The sequence below is a fragment of the Fukomys damarensis genome, unplaced genomic scaffold, assembly GCF_012274545.1.
Source record: "Fukomys damarensis isolate Sample0158 unplaced genomic scaffold, DMR_v1.0_HiC HiC_scaffold_24, whole genome shotgun sequence".
NCBI lineage: Eukaryota > Metazoa > Chordata > Mammalia > Rodentia > Bathyergidae > Fukomys > Fukomys damarensis.
In genome coordinates, this window is record NW_022900936.1 from 1,354,690 (window position 1) to 1,371,458 (window position 16,769).

Consider the following 16,769-nt stretch of genomic DNA (forward strand, 5'->3'; position numbering starts at 1 on the left):
AGCAAAGAGAAAAACAAAATTAAACATCGAGATAGTATTTATCTGGAGAAGTGTGTGAGGACACAGAAGGAACTGTCCTGTTTTCATAAACACTTTTTAAATTTTTAAATGGACTTTATGTTTACAGCCATTTTTAAAAAAACAGAGCAAGCAGTGAAGGAAGTCCCCACATAGCTCACCCAGCTCCTCCCATCATGAACGCCTCAGATCGGTACAAGACGCGTCACGGTTAATGAGCTGATACTAATGAATCATTACTAGCCGAAACCCACGCTTTCATCAGATATCCTCAGCTTTCCCCTCCTGTCCTTCCCTGCTCCGGGACCCCATCCAGGACAGCTCGTGTCACTCAGTCGTGCATCCCCCCGGGCTTCTCAAACTCCCTGACTTTGACCCTGGTGGGTTGGAAGGGATGTGCCAGGCACCTCGCCGCCGCCCCTCACGTGGAACCGGTCGAGGTTTCCTCACGGGCAGAGGTGGGCTGTGTGTCATCGGGGAGAAGCCAGAGGCAGAGTCACCCAGATGGACCGCCGTGGGCGCGTGCACTGTCAGCCTCCTGACCCGGGCCCTGGATCCTCACCACACAGCAGCTCTGCAGCGGCCACACCGTGCCGTCTGCATGGTGTGTGCTTTGGGCAGCAGTGCTCCCTCCCCTGCGGACAGAGCATCTGCAGGGACAGCGAGCAGTCCTGTCGCACCTGGACCTCGTCGCCTTTCTAGCCCTTCACTTATGTCGGCCCGAACCCGGGGACGAGTGCTCCTCACTTCAGGATCCAGCTCACCACCACACTCTCCGGTTGCTGAGCCACCCCAGCGCTGGCCACTGCCCATGCGCAGTCATCCCCAGGTCACTGCGCTGGTCGTGATGTGCATGGCTGTCTGGTCACCGAGCCATCCTCGCTGCCCTGCACCTGCAGGCTCTCCAGGCTCACAGTGCACGGTCCTGCCAGGTCTGGAATCAGCCATCTCCAGGAGCTCGAACCTTGTTACAGGCTCCGACGTGGAGCACGCAGGCAACTGCGACAGGGACACTGGTGGGAGACACGGGGCTGTGCTGCCTGCCACGAACCCATCCTTCTGATCGTAGCACCCCAGAAAAACCCTTCTCCTGCTGGGTGCCTGCTGGGAGGGTCCTAGAAGATGCCTAAGCTGCTTACATAATTACAGCCAATAAATTAAAAATGATCCTAAGTCCCGTGCTGAGAACAAGCAGAGATGAAATCGAAAGGAGATAATGCTAACAAACAAGACGAGCCCTTTAGTGTCAGCCACGTCTAGCCACAACCCGTCCACAACTTTCTCTGCCTTCCGAGGCCCTGCAGGTGGCAGTGTCCCGTCCGGTGGTCTGTGAGAACAGTGGGCACACACCCAACACTCAGGGACAGACGTGGGTTCCGTGCATTCCCCCACTCTGCTTGCAAGGAGATCCTGACACACACTGGTGAAGGGCACACTGGATCAGGACCACGTCCTGAGGATCGTCCTCCCTCGGGGGGTGGGCAGAGGCCACCAGTTTGCCGAGATGCCGAGCAGGACAGAGGCAGGACGCTGGCCACTGACCTTGATGGGGGATGAAGAGCCCTTCAGAGGACGGGAGGCCAAGACCTGAGCAGAGGGGCCGAGGAGGAGGACACCACAGAGGTGCACAGATACAGTACAGGGCAGGGCCCGTTTGTGTGACTATGTTACCAGACACGCCCACCCTACCCACGCTAGGGCACGAAGACAGGAGGAGGGAAAGGCCCTGTGAACTCAGAGCCACCAGAGCTGCTGCGGGGGTACAGGAAGGTGCGGCACGGCCCAGGGCAAGGTGCACACACACTAACACAGCTGCACGCATGCCACGAGGCAGCACTCCACTCTGGGTCCAGAATGAGCACAGGACGCTCAGGAAGCACATGAGGGTCTGTGACAGATGTTGCCAGGCGCCCAGCTGGACCCAGGAGGTCGGGTCCTCAGCCAGGCGCAGACATGGGAAAATGCTGCTGTAAACCCACTACACTGGGCTGCAAAACCTGGTTTTTGCATATTTCTGAACATATAATTTGACATATTTTATTTCTCAAAAGAACCTCATTTTCAACACAAAATAACCAGAAAACCATTTATGAAAGAAAACATGAGAATAACAAAAACTACCTTTTAAAGCACTATGAATTAGAAAAGCCACGATCCAGGGCAGGCTCACCCAGCAGGAGGTGAGTCACAAGCTAAGAGGACGGGCCCCTGGGGACTGACGGCAGCAGCCACAGGGGCGGGGCTGGAAGGCAGGGAAAAGGCGAAAGCCTGGGGCCTGCAGGGAAGCTCAGGAGGCCCAGCCCTCGGGTCACTGGGGTCTGGAGGACCTGGGCACCCCGGAAGCTGAGGAAAGCAGACAGAAGCACAGCGCCCTGGAGGGACCCAGGCTCCAGCCAAGGACCAGGGATGTTTTGGGGTGAGGGCCAGTGTGGAGGGCTGAGGTGGCCGGGCTGCTTCCTTCCTCAGAGCCACACTGGAGAGCTTATTTTAGAGCCCTGACTTCCTGGCTTGCATTGTTCCTATTGTGTAAGCTGGGGTGGGGGGTCTCGGAGCAGCTCACAGAGCTTCCCCCGGCAGAGGCAGGACTCAGGTCAGTGATGCTCATTTCTTGTCCAGGTCCTACCCGTGCTCTGTCCTAACCTGTGAGGCCGAGTGACTTACTCCGTGGGTATCACCGAAACAATCTTTGGCGTTGTCTTTCAGGCAAAGGGCCGGATTCACGCTCTGACAGCCTTGCCGACTCTGCGTGCCTCGGTGGTGGGGTTTCAGGGTGTTCCCTGACCGCTCTGCTTCAGTGTGTGTGAGGCTGTGGTCCTGCGTCCACTGTGGGTACGGTCATCAGGCAGCCACATCTTCCAGACAGGGGCAGCCGTCTGTACCTCCAACAGGCACAGTGCCTCAGGGGAACGAAATGAAGGAAGGCTTGGGAATTCCAGGATCCATGGATAACCTAGGAGAATCCGGCACTCATATGAAGACACACTCCACCCAAGTGTTATTTGGGAAGACTGAAGTCCCAGGCAGAGCCACACAAAAAAGAGGAAACGCTTGTTCCCATGTTCCTTTAGATCCTGACCCACCAGTGGTGGCTGTGTGGAGGGGAGCGAGGGTCAACACCTGCCCAGCTGGAGGGCACTGACATGAGGGCCAGGGAGGCCACAGAACACGAAGCTGTGGGTTTCAGCACAGGGTCCCCTCAGACGCAGTGACCCCAGGCCGTGCTCCACACCCTCCTCCTGGAAACTCAGGGAGACAGAACTGATCTCTAGGGTCTCATGAGCTGCTCTGAGTAAATAAAGCGGAGTCATTTTCTCTTATTAAAATAAAGCACGATGTTTAAATTAGAGACAATTTAATTTTGCAAAGGCTTAAAACAGCAGCAACCCAAAGCAGTATGGGGACCGAGGAGCAGATGGGCCTTGGGCTGGATGGCCTGCGTCCAGGCCCCAGCCGCACCCCACCGGTGCCATGGCACCCACAGGAGGCCAGCATCCAGGCCCCTTGGGGCCACCACCCACAGGACAAGGGCACCAAGGAAGCTGGGGAGCCTACTGCTCCCCCGCCCCGGAGGCCAGGCCCATGGCTTCTCGGGCAACTGTGACCACAGAAAGTGCCATTTCCCCAAACTTCTCCAGCTCCTGTAATGCCACAGCCTCGAAACGCTGACCTTTCCCATAGTGAAGGTCACCAGACTCCACTCCACCTCCCAGCAGAAGAGTCTGGGTAAGAAAGTAAGGGGCCACACACCCACCAGGACCAAAGCCAGAAACAGCGCTGGAGCAGCGGGGCAGCCGGGAGATCTGGGACGGATCTCACACGACACCGGGACAGAAACGAGTGCCTGTGTCCATCACGAAGGTGGCAAGGACAGCTACAGGTGTCACAGGGCTGTGACACAGGCACATCAGAAGGGCTGGGCGCCGCTCTAGTCCTCGCCTCGGGCATCCGAATGCAGGTGCACAGCAAACGCTGACCGCGGCCTACAAAGCGATGGGTGACAGGCGGTCTAGTTCACGCCAAGAACAAGCCGCGTGGATCGTGACGTACACTGACTGGACCGGAGCCTCACCTTGACCCTGCACGGCGCTCCAGTGCCCCAGCCACGCTCCCTCTCCCAGCAAAACCCTGCAGAATGCCAAGCTTCCCCACACCCACACCAGGAGGGCATGGCAGCTCTCAGGACCACGAGCAGAGCAGAGAGAACGAGCTGGGAAAACGCGTGTGGTGTTCAAGCCAAACGTGAGAACCCTGGGAAGAGTCACACAAAGGCAGATGGCACAACATCAGACGGGCACTGCCCTACCTGTTCCCTCAGAAAAACCACACTTTGCGGGGTCCTGTCAGCGAGCTGATCGCACCCTGGGGCTCCAAAGAGAACATAAGAATATCTGTACCACAGGAATTGGCAGTGCTGCAAGAGAGGGCTTTTCTCACCACCCCCAAAAGCCAGCTGTCAAAGTTTACACCACTGTGTCTATCTTGCAATCCACAAACCATATCTCAAGGGCCAGCGATTTAGCTCAGTGGTGCTGCTGCCTGCCTCACAAGCACAAGGACCTGCGTTTGATCCCTAGTACCCCCCAAAAAAAGCCTGTCTCACAAACCATATCTCAAAAAAGGACATTGTCGCCGGGGGCTGGGAGCAAGGCAGGCTTATTTTGAAAAGATATTAAAATAAGCAGCAAGTATAGGTTGCGTGGTTAAAACATGGTTTTCCTCAGAATGCAAGAGCATTCAACAGCAAGAAACCCATCCTGAAATTCCTTGCGTTAACACACGCGAGTGGGGACCATGGTTACCCCAGGAGATGCAGGAAATTCTACGCTGCTCACTCCAAAGGCAATTTTTTAAAAGTCCACAGCAAGCCAGGAAGAGAAGGCCATTCGCCACACCAGATAAGCAGCAAGTGCGGGACAAGTCCAGCAATGCCACAGCGCAGAGCGGGTGGGAGGGCATGGAGTGGAGCTCGGAGGAGAGGGACACCACTGTCCACTGCACTGTCCCAACCTGGTGTTCCCAGGGTGCAGGAGAGGGGGAGCAGCCAGGTTAGACAGAGAGGCACTGTGCTCGAAGTGGGACCCCCCCCAGGGCCCCGGGGACAGGATGAGCTGTGGACAGGAGCCGCACGGAGACCAGCAGACCCTGGAAAGGGCGGTGCTGGCAGCAGACGCAGACAGCTGTGAGTGTGCGGAGGCAGCACCCACCTCAGACCGCACTGGACCGATTCCTACAGATCAATCAGTCAACTCCGACTCCACCAGAAACAGGAGACGAGGCAGAGGGGTGTTCCCAGCTGGGACTCAAAACCCAAGACACAAAGGAAAAGACTGAGCCACTGGCTACATAAGAATTTTAAACTTCTCTTTGCAAACAGAGAGAGAGAGAGAGAGAGAGAGAGAGAGAGAGAGAAACAAAAAAGAAACTAAACCCAAAGACCAAGGGACTGAGCTTGGAAACCAGCCAGGACATACCCATGCCACATGGAGGCCACATGCAGGATGGCACCCTGGTGCTCTGGGACCTGTGTACCCAGCCCCAACCGAGGGAAGTATGCTGTGCAGACCAGAGACAGGAGGGTCTCCAGGGAGCTCAGGGAGGGCTCCACCAACAGCGACCTGAACCCTCCGTCCGGCAAGTGGACACTGGGGCCACTCCCCTGCCCACTGGCCACCTCCACTCTGAGTGTCTCTTTGTGCTCCGTGCTGCGCTTTCCTCACTTTCTGCTCTGGCTTCAGACTTGTGGGAAGCTGGAAAGAGCAGGGAGGCTCCTGCACACCCTTTGGCTCCAGGGATGCCACCCGCCATGCCTTCCATGGAGTCCCAGGAGCTGCCACTCACCCCGTCCCAGGGTCCCTTCAAGTGGAGCCCAGCGGCCTGTCTCCCAGTGAGATGGTGCCATGGGAACACACCACACACCCGGCGATGGGTCAGCCTCACCACCCGTGTCCTCCACTCTAAAGTTACTGCTTTTCCCTTCTTAATAAATAAACGACTTGGGGAGGAGATACTCTGCAATGAAGAGAATATCCCGTTTCTCCTCCACCTCACACCATAACCTTAGCATCTCCTGGGGGGACCTGACACAGACTGAGGGGCCTGCCGGCAGCAAGCCTCATGTGCTCGTCCCTCCACCAGAAAGCAGGTCCCTGCTCCCTGTTGGTCTGCTTGCTGTTTGACTGTCTCCTTGTACCAGCAGGAGGGACCAGCGCTGCTGCCTCACTGTGCAGATCACAACTCTTGCTGCCCTCTGCTTCCCTGGTGCGGCCACAGGGAGATCCCGCCACACACCCACCCTTCCTGTGCTTGTCCTTCCGCCCAGCACCCAAGGGTGTCCAGTGTTCCCTTCCCAAGCAGCCTGCTTGTCTCACTGCTACCGCCAGGCCACTGCTCCTGGGCCTCCCCCAGGACAAAGGTGACACCTATGTGCACCCACGCGGGTCTGTGCTCCCTTGTGTCGGCACAAGCACAGTCACGCGATGCCCCCAACACCTCCCGCAAGCAAGCCACCTGCCTGTCCAGGGCAACTTCCTCTCTGACTGGCAAGGCCTGGCTCTTGCTGCCCTGCGGGCCTATGCTGTGTGTGACTACAGATGCTCAGTGCCGCTTCCCAGGCTGAGCTCAGCCCCTGAAATGCACCCACAGCAGCCAGGCCTGCTCTGCCTTCCCAGGGGAGCTGAGTGTTCATCCTGGCCACTCTGGTGGCTGCTATGCTTCTGCTCTACAGAGCAATGTACATTTCTGTTTGTTCCACCTCGCGTCTCAACTGAAGTCGGTGTTTCCTCGGGTCTGGGAAGTGTTGTGGGGCCCAGAAGGCAGGCAGTACTGATGGTGGCCTTGGCAAAGCCCAGCATCCCACCCTGCCACCCCACCTTGGCCTCCATGCCCCGTGGTGACCATGCTCCTCCACCCGACTCTCCTCACACAAGGCAACACACTGTGCGTGCTCCAGGACCACCCCATGCCCTCCCAGTCCACAGAGACAGTTCTCGCTTAGGGTCCACACCCCACCACCTATGAAGTCCGCTTATCCCGTCAGAGGTGTGACTTCAGCGCAGATCCCGGGAGAGCAGAACTGCAAGGCCAAGAGGTCAGCACATAGGTGGTCCCACAGGCTCAGCGCACCCAGCCAAACTGCATCCGTTTCCCCCAGATGAATGGGGAAAAGACGAAATCCCGTGAAGAAGCTGCTCTGGGAGAGGCCGACAGCGTGTACCAGACAGAGGGCAGCTTCCAGATGTCCCCAAGGCCACAGGCGCTCACAGACAGGGCTCTGGGAGGTGGGCAGGTCATGGGGCTCATGGTGACCCGCTGTTGGGAGGTGAGGCCTGGCCTGCAGGGTTCATCTCCCTCCTGGCTGCTCACTCCTCTCTGCTCCCTGTCCGCCACGCTGTGAGCATCTTCTCCTCCATCATGTCTGCCTCCACGCCATCCTGCCTTGCAGCCAGCCAGCTGCAGACCAAAACGTGAGTCCAAATAAACCTCTCCTTCCTTAAATTATGGGTCAGATATTTTGTCCCAGCAACAAGGATCGTGACTGATACTCGTATCCACACGAAGATACTTTGTACTGTTTGGGAACATGAAGCCCCGGGTCTACTTCTGGCACAGGCTCAGCACATGTGCTGCGTCCGTCCTCCTGAGACACAGAAGAGACATGTAACTGCGACCTGCAACACAGGTGCACCTCAGAAGCACAGCACGGAAGAAGCAGACGCCAGGGCTGCCGGGGGCAATGTCCCTTTAAACAGCAGGTCAGGAAAGGGCATCTGGGGGAGGGCAGACTGCTTGCACCAGTAGGGTGGGACTCAACTGCTCGTGGGCATAGGGAGCATCCAGGTGACAGAAAGTGCTGAAAATGGACGGTGGCAACAGGTCAAAGTCAGACCCCTGAGACGGTCACTGAGCCGAACACCACAGAAGGACAGCGACCTTGTGGCGACCCCTCCCGAGACCCCATACGCCCTGCACGTCCAGCTCTGTCTTCTCTGAGCCCCGAGAAGTGGCCCTGCAGACACCTCCTGGGCCTGCTGTCATCTGCAGGCACCCTTCAGCAATCAGTGGGACCAGAAGGCACGGCATCGATTCTCGGATGGGCACAGGAGGCGGCGGAGGCCTCTGTCTGCGCAGCGCTGCCCGGCCTGCTCATGCACAGCCAGTGGGGCTGGGAATCCCTGTGCCTTTCCCAGGACTCAGTGCGGCTTGAAGGCACTGATGAGGAAAGGGAAAGCCTGCCCTCTGCTCACCTCACACGTCTCCTCCAGCCCACTGGGCACAGGATGAGGCTAAGGGACAGATGCTTCCCTGACGAGCAGATGTGTCACTCATTCGTCTGCATCACACACACACAGCAAGGGAATGCGCGGGGAAAACCCAACAGTGGAAGTCGATGTCTGCTCTCCCAGGTGAGGGGCAGAGGGCCCGAGGGGCCACGGGCACACTCCAGGCGGAGGCTTCCAGGGAGCACATCCAACACCAGTGACAGTCACACGAGTGCATCTTCCTCCTGGGGTTCAGCGGCAGTAAAATCTGGGCTGCACTCTGGGAGCCCTGGCGGTCTCGGCTTTGAGGCACTGGGGTTCATGTCTGTGAACCCCATACCTCAGCCCCCAAACAGGCTTGGACGTGCAGCGAATGCTGCCTGGCTAAGTGCTTTGCCACTACCGTAATTTCTTAGAACTAGAAATGTGAGCAAAAGGAAATTATGTGGGGCTCTGGAAAAGCTTAGACGGGTTTCTAATGAAAATAAATTTTGAAAGTATTATGAAACAAAAGATAATCCCCTCAAGTATTCCAAGAAAGAACACCATACTTAACCAAAGCAAACTGCAATCCCAACACAAAGACAATGATCAGGTCCCGAAAACAGCTCTTCTGGTGCCACTTCAGGGAGACATCCACTGAGACCGACAGATGCAGCGCCTGTGCGTAGTTCACTCCACCTGAACAGCAGGACACCAACAGCGAAGTCACCACCTACAGCAGCCCAGCACGCTGCCTCCTGACCAGCTTCAGATGGTTACGAGGTCTCTGGCACCCTTTATGCAGGGTCGGGGTCACGGTGGGGGCCCCTGCATGTCTGGAGCCTTTGCCTATCTGGAGACTCCCCAGAGACTCCACGGGCAAAGGCGAGACCTCCACCTCCACTCCCGCTGCCAGGCTCCGTGCCAACCTGATACCCGCAGGACAACCTTGGAAGGATGGAGCTGAGGACTCCTACGCTGCTGGAATCTACTTCTGAAAGGCAAGGTGTCCAGGCAAGCAGCCTCGAGCGCCCTGCAGCAGTGGCTCCTGGCTGGGACATAGCGCCCCGGGCAGCCAGGTGGGAAGCCCCGGACACCCACAGATAAACCTCTTCTAGGAAAGCCAGCTCGCCCCAAGAAGGTGGGCTGTCCCATCACTGATGAAAGTCAAGAAAAGCAATGGCATGCTGACATCCTCTGCCTCTAACTTTGTAATGCTAACCAGGAGGGTCCGGCGATCACCTTCAGTTACGAATCCGTTCTGAGCTTGCCGGAACTGTCCAACCCACAGAGCAGACAGGCAGGCCAGTCCTCTGGCACCAAAAAGGGCAGAAAGGGCAGAATTTCCTTGTGGACCAGAATCCCTAACTCCACCCCAACTCTGCATGACCCCTAAGACCCCTTTCCTCCTCCCACCTCTCCCGGCAGAGTCGCAGAGCTGGGGAGGCAGCAGGACACAGACTCGGCGGTGTGGCCGCTGCTGCACTCAGGAACTCCGGTGGGCTCCACAGCCAGCACCTGCTGCAACCCGCGGCCGCCCGGCAGCACTCAGAACAAACCACCGCACTCCTGCCCGGATGGCACGAGCCTCACCGCCTCTCCACGCCCAAGGAAGCTGTGCCCTCAGAACAGAGTGGCATCACCCTGTGCCCCGACTTTGGAGCACGCCCCTGCTCCCCTCCCAAATAACTGAGGAGCTGCGCTGCCTCTGAGTTTCCGCCTCGAAGCCTCCACAGTTGCATCAAGGATCTCTTTCACTCTGTTTGGCTGCTTTTTTCTGAAACCTCCCAGAATTATTCCAAGCGCCCTCATCTTTGTCAGCATGCAGCCGCAACTCTCCCCTCCCGACTTCCACTCGCACAGGGAGGGGAATGTGTGTCAACCACACTCCACCCAAGGGGGCCTGATGATGGCTGCAGGACAGAGTAGTTTTTCTCAGGATGGGAACTCCCTGTTTTAACAGATTAATTTACTATGTTGTACCTATCTCGTGGTTTTATAACAATTTAAAATGTTTTGTAAATGTTTCTGTTCTACAAAGAAAAGCAAGGAAGTCTGGAGATAACACAGACATATGGGGCACAAATACATGACTGATTCACCATGAACGGTGGGAAGCGGGGGGCAGCGTGGCGGGGAGAACAGCACACGCTGGTGTGCACGCAGGTCCCACACGCTCCACCTACAGAAGCGAGCAGTTCTCCCTTGCTCGGCGAGCATTTACGGCCCCTGCCCTCTCCGCCAGCGTGGATCCGGAGCAACCCTGCCCTCCAGAGCGCAGGGAGGAAGAGCTCAGCGAACCGGTGGGCACAAGGTGGGCAAGGGTGTGGACAGTGAGAGGAGGGCTGACCCCGTAGCTGGGGAGTGGGCGCCAAGGCCCAAGGTGGGTGTGGGCGGCAGGGGAGAGGGTGGGCGAGGCCGAGGCGGGCACTGACTGGCGGGCTGAGGCAGGACAGTGACACGATAGACACATTAAAGGCTGGCCTGAGCGGACTGCAGGACCTAGTGTGGATGGAAGGAGACACAGCCCCAGGAGAGGCTTCCCATCAGTGACAGGGCCACAGCAGAGGCCACAGTGGTGCCTCCTAGGACCGTCATGAGGACCAAACAAGATTAAACTCGCCTAACTGAGCCTGGCCCCCAGCAGTGCCACTGACGGCGAGCCACGTAACATCGGCTTTCTCGGGGTGTCACTGAGCCTCAGTGTCAGCTTCTACCTGCAAAGGGCCCTCGAGCCCTCCTGCCCACACTGTTAGACCCGAGCCAAGTCAAGGGCCCCAGCAGTGCCCATCCTGCCTCATGGGAGCTTCCGCAGACGACCGCCGTGCCCACACACTGCCACGGCCCCGAGTACACACAGTCATCCTGCAGGTCGCACCCCAGCGCAGGACCTAGCACGATGATGTCCACGCCGAAGACTGCGCCCCGACCCATCCTCCACATCAGCTGTCAGCACGCAGGGGTCATGGCACTCCTGCCCCTGCAGGGTCACCTGCACACATGCAGGTTTCTGTCCACCTCTGGGTGCCGTCATCCCTCCCTAAAGCAGGAAGCAGCCAAAGGACGGAGCTTCTCTTGCCCAAGGCAGTGGTGGAGTCCCTAGCCTCCCCATCCTCCTCTGCCCTAGGTCTTAGAGAAGTGAGACTCTGTTTCAGGCAGGAGAAGTGACAGCTACCCCAGCAGCAAGAGGCTCTGAGAGGTAGGCCCTGCAGGCTCCCCACCAGGTCTGTGGACAACCGTGCCAGAGCCCTGGGACGGGTGGGACACTGGACACCAAGCACTCGGAGTTTCAGGCCCTCCACACCACACCCCGCACATCCTCCACTCAGCCACTCATGCACCTTGAAGCATCCTCTGTGGTAAGTCAGCGAACACAGGAAGTGTCTCCCTGGGTTCTAGAGCAGGGGCAGAGGGCACCCCGAACGTGCCACTGGGCCTGAAGTGGAGATGTCTCGGGGACAGAGCCTCAGCCTGTGGGACCACGACGTCAGAACGGAGCGGGCTCAGGGGACGTCAAGCCAGTGCACACTCTAGAGCTGCTGCTGGCAGGGACTAATCCACCACCTCTGGGGCCACAGAAGTGGTGGAGCTGAGCGTGAATAGGAGCCGGTGCTTCCTCCGCAGTCTCTCACTTCCCCAATCTCCCGCCACCAAAACCAGCCCACCGCACACTCCCCATTCTCGCTACTGGCCCTGCAGTACACAAAGGCCATCAGAGCCATTCCCACCTGCCCTCCTCCATCCCCGCATAGAGCGCCTGCACCGCTACCCCATGTGCCCCTATGACCTCAACCAGGTTCCCGCAGGCTGCAGACGGGCTGCAGACACCTCACCCAGGGCCACCCCCAGCTGCATCCCCTCAGTGATGATGCTGGGTCGGGCTGTGGGATCTGCTCCATCTCCCCCAGGGAGTGCTGGCCCCCAGAGGCCGCACGTCCCTGTCCTGGGTTCTCCCACAGGGCAGACTCAGAGCAGGCTCCCCACAGTTCCTGGGCAGAGGGCAGGGAAGAGCTGGGCACCTCAAAACTCCAGATGCAAAGCATCTAACAGCCACAAACCACCCAAACCCAGACTCACACGGGTAGGAGATGCAGCTGTCTGAAGGCTGTGGGAGCAGGAACTGAAAGACCTGCAGGCCAAGGCCGCCACGCCTGCCTCTTGCCAGTTAGGGTGAGGGCACCCTGACAGCAAACTGGCCTCTTGCCCTGAGCCTGTACCACACCCGTCTCCAGCCCGCTAAGTAGAGATGGGCTGGATGGATGAGGGTGCCAATCTCTCCTTACACTCAGGAAGCCTCTGGAAATGAGAGAAGTTAACAAGAAGCACTCCGAGTGTTTCAGCCAGTGAGACACTGCATCTTAACCCCAGGCACAGCTTCCCGGCCTCCCGGGCTGAGCTGAGCCAGTTCTCTGTCCCCCTTTAAATGACGTCTTCAGAACTCAGGCCCTCAGCTGAACACCTCAGCTCCAGGGCTCCTTCCCTCCTGTCCTCGGCCTTCCCAGCAGTCATTCTGGTCACTCGGGCTCAGGAACGCGCTGCACAAGCCCAGCTTCCCTGGGCAAATCCCTCCCACAGCTCTCCCGGAGTCCTGCTCGGCTCCTGCACTCTGCCGGCCCCAGGCCCCACCGCCTCTCCCCAGCCCAGCCCCAAGGGGAGACTCTCCCGCCAGCCCTCCCACCCTCCTCCTCCTCTGGCTGACCTTGTCAACAGCGCACCCCTTGCCAAGGTACTCCTATTCTCCTCCAGTCCTTCCATCTGTGCTCTGCCCAGCCAGACAGCAGCCGGACACCAGACTCCAGATTTATGTATCGGCCCAGCGTCTTCCTGAACCCTACCTTGCATCTCCACGAATATACAAACCTCTCCACTGAGATGACTAATCACAAAAACAGTAAGCACAGCAAACTTCCTAAACCACGGTGCTCAGGTACTATTTCAGGCACTTGCCTTAGCTCAGCTTATCGACTGCGCTGACGGAGACACAGGCACACGGGCGCCACACGGTGGCCCAGACCACACACCCAGTGGGCGGGGAGCACCTCTGAGGCCACCATCCAGGCACCCAGTCCCCTGCCCAGCTCAGCATGGACCCCAGGTGAGAGCTGACTCGGAAGAACCAGATTCCAAAGGGGCAGGACAGTCACAGTGACTCTCCGATCTCAATCCTCCTGTCTTACGAAAAGGCAAGAGTGATGCAATCGTGAAAGTCTGTACTCCTTTCACGAGGACAACGAACGCCGCCGTAAGTGACGCAGAAGCGTGGTGTCACCCTCTCACTGGCAACGTTTTCCCTTTGTCAGTAGACAAAAAAACCTGCGCAGCCTACAAAGGCTGGCGTCGTGCACGCGCTGGAACATGGCAAGGAACCTGATCCACACCTCTGCCCGGAGGGGCCCTATGTGGTCACCCAGCATGGTCACCTGATTTCGGGGCCCCTTGCTGATCTGCTGGGCCTCGTGCCACAGAGTGGGGTGGACGAGATCACTGCAGGGAGGAGGGAAGGGCACAACCCCTGCACCGGTCACTGTGTGACCTTGGGTAAGTGGCTGCATCTCTGTGTGAGGTGGCCCTGGCATACCTTGGCTCTAATGGCAGCAGCGCTCCCTTCTGGGCTGTCCGGAGAAGTAAATCAAGCGTTTCCAACACCAGGCACCTCACAGGCTCCTGGCTGAGAGACGCTTTCCAAAGATACAGCGATCACACCCTTCCTGTGTTCAAACTCTCCAAAAGGAAGCAGGTGGGGAAAAGCGGGCAATCAGCTCCTAGGGCTGGCGGTCACCCCGGGACTAAATCTAAACGCCTCACACAGCCCAAGTGCTCCTAGAGATGCAGCCCTACCTCCCAGTGCCCTGGCCGCAGGCCTCCCTGGCGGACAGCATGGTCAGTCTCCAGGCCTCCTCCACCAGGACGGCTCCTCCACTGGCTTCGCTGGCCTCAGCCCTATGGGGTGAACACCGCAGGCAGGAACTGCCCACCCCACGGGGCTCAACCCAGGGCTCAGCACCTAGAACAGCACCTGGCTTCCGGGAACACAGAAGGGAAGCAAAACCAGGCTCCGACCCCACTGGCCTGGAGCAGGCAGCTTCTACTCCACTGTGTGTGCACCTCCGGCCCCCTGCACCTTCCCTTCCTCTCAGCTTAAGACCATCACACGAAACCAAAGTCATCAGCATCTGCCTGGAATGTCTTACAAGCACAAAGATGAGGAAGAGCAGCAGGCAGCACTCACCAAGTCATAAAGAGCAACCAGCGGTCCTAACTGGACATCAATGGCCCTGGTCCAGCAGCAGTCAGCTATGGGGCAAAACTGCACCCAGTGGCGGCAGCAGCCGGGCTGGCTCCCGCATCCTCCCTGCCCACACCACCCAGAAGCTGCAGCATCATGGTCTAAAGTTCCACAGTAATTATCCTATGATGTTTAACTAGGCAAAAAATAACTCAAATCCTGCTGAGAGGAAATATTGCACAGGTGAAACACTTCTTGTCAAAATAATCTAAAATAAATTCTATCTATTCAAGAATACTAATACATAAGGAAAAAGTTGGCTGGGGATTTAGCTCAGTGGTTCTGGCACCTGCCTTGAAAGTGCAAGGGCCTGAGTTTGAGCCCTGGTACCAAAAAAAAAAAAAAAGAAAGAAAAAGTTACAAATCCTACAACTCAGGACAGACAAGTCACTCACATGTAAGGGAGAAAGCATAACAGTGCCAACATGCAGCATTAAGGGAAATGCTTACAGTTTTCTTTTCCTACTTCACCCATTATGAACTTCTCAAATAAAGGGTTTTCTTGTAGCACTTCACCAAATGATGGCCCCGAACACTCACATTTAGAAAGCTGGCACAGAAACCATCTAGTTTTCTGATAAAACTGGACCTCTCTAAACTCTTTGGTTTCACTGCAAGCTTGACAACTTTCCTTTAATTTCTGGCAGGGTGGTAAATGTACAACCTTGCTGATAAACCACCAGTGTGCAGGTGCTTTCTAACTATCTCCTACCTATTTAAATAACATACTCAGTTCTGTGTACTGATGGCTAATCACAGAGCTCAGGGGATGAAATCCAGTTCTTAACTAAGACTGACAGTTAAGGGATTTCAATAATAAGAAAGTATGACAAGGTCTTCCTTGCACCCATGCATGAGAACATGCTGCACAGCACTGTTAAAGAGGACATGGACAGCCACGTCAGAGCATGTCTGCAACTGTGGACGCCTGAGGCGCATGCCCTACTGCAGGATGGACGGCATGCAGTGGCTGGAGGGGCCAGGGCCCTGGGAGTGGGGAACCAGGGGGAATGAGGTTGCCCATACCCGTGTCCTTTTTGGATGTACTATGTGCCTGCTCATTTTTTTCAGTCTATATGCAAAACTTTTATAATTTTATAACTAAAGTTGGAACTTTTCTTTTAAAAACTCAATGTTGTAAAGTGACAAATAAAACAAGCTACCGGTAGCATTCTGAATCCTGTCTACCACAGTCAGTACTGGGTCATAGGGCCTGGCACATGACAAGCAGAAGACCAGTAACCATCAGACAAATCAGGTCAGTTTCCACCTAGCCACCGCCACGGGTAAGTTTAAAACATTTTCCTCTTCCAAAAATCTCAGCACAGCCCAAGTGCTCTGCAACATGAAGTGCATGAAAAGTGAATGGTGTGAAGCCAGATGTGCTGCGAGGACCTGCCACTGCTGGCAGCTGATCCCCACCTGGGCCTCCCGCACACAGCAGGAGCACGCGTGTCATCAACTCTCAGGGACGCCCCTTTCTGCCCACCACTGCCCCTGCAGAAGAGCCTCCTTTTCCTTCTAGTCAAGCCTCAAACTTGACAGCGACACAGCCCAATGCACCCCCGTTCCCAGGAACCCTGACAACTAACAGACAGGGCTCCCGGACAATGCAGTCCTTTGAAAGCACCACGACCACAGTGCCCACTGGCTCGCGTGTCTCATCCAATATTTATCAAGCCTGCTGCATCCATGCATGGATCCTGCCTGTCCTCCAGGAGCCCTGCACCCAGCACGCTTCCTTCTCCCAGGCCGGGAGGAGCTGCACCAGGAGACCTCTTCTTCTCCGGGCTCACTGTCCCTTCAGGGAACCGCAGCAAGCAGGAGGGGAAAAGCCATCCCAGCCCCAAGAAAAGCGGGGATGCAGAGACAGCTGGCACCAAGCTCAGAAGTGCCCCTAGACAGCGGGAGTGTGGAGATGCAGCATGTGAGGCGAAGCCAGAGGGGGACAGGAAGGGTTACACGCACATCTCAATTTTCATAAAGCTGCCGGCCGTTCCATCGTCTGGTTAGGGCGCTAAGAGGACAGAAACAAGTTTAGCATCAGGACCACTTTCTCGTCGCACTTCAGAATGCACATAGTGGTGGCCTGCATGGGAGGAGGCCACCAAGACCCGCTGGTAAAGACACCACCTCCACCCGACCCCAAACCCAGCCGGGACTCACATCAGGCTGCCCGCCAGGCACGGGCCGCATCGCCGCATCCCCGGCCCATCTGACGCGTC

The 16,769-nt window shown here is 57.1% G+C and overlaps 1 protein-coding gene across 2 annotated transcripts in view; it reads right to left on the reverse strand.

Moving 5' to 3' along the window:
* Adarb1 (adenosine deaminase RNA specific B1) overlaps positions 1 to 16,729 on the reverse strand; it is an 88,257-nt gene extending 71,528 nt beyond the window's left edge. Inside the window, exon 1 of one of the 2 annotated variants that reach the window (XM_033768072.1) lies at positions 16,711 to 16,729. The gene's annotated coding sequence lies outside the window, so the exon portion shown is untranslated. Of the gene's footprint in view, positions 1 to 16,512; positions 16,554 to 16,710 lie in introns of those variants that run through there. The other variant, XM_010636428.2, reaches the window with a different exon arrangement.
* Between the last annotated feature and the right edge of the window lie 40 nt (positions 16,730 to 16,769).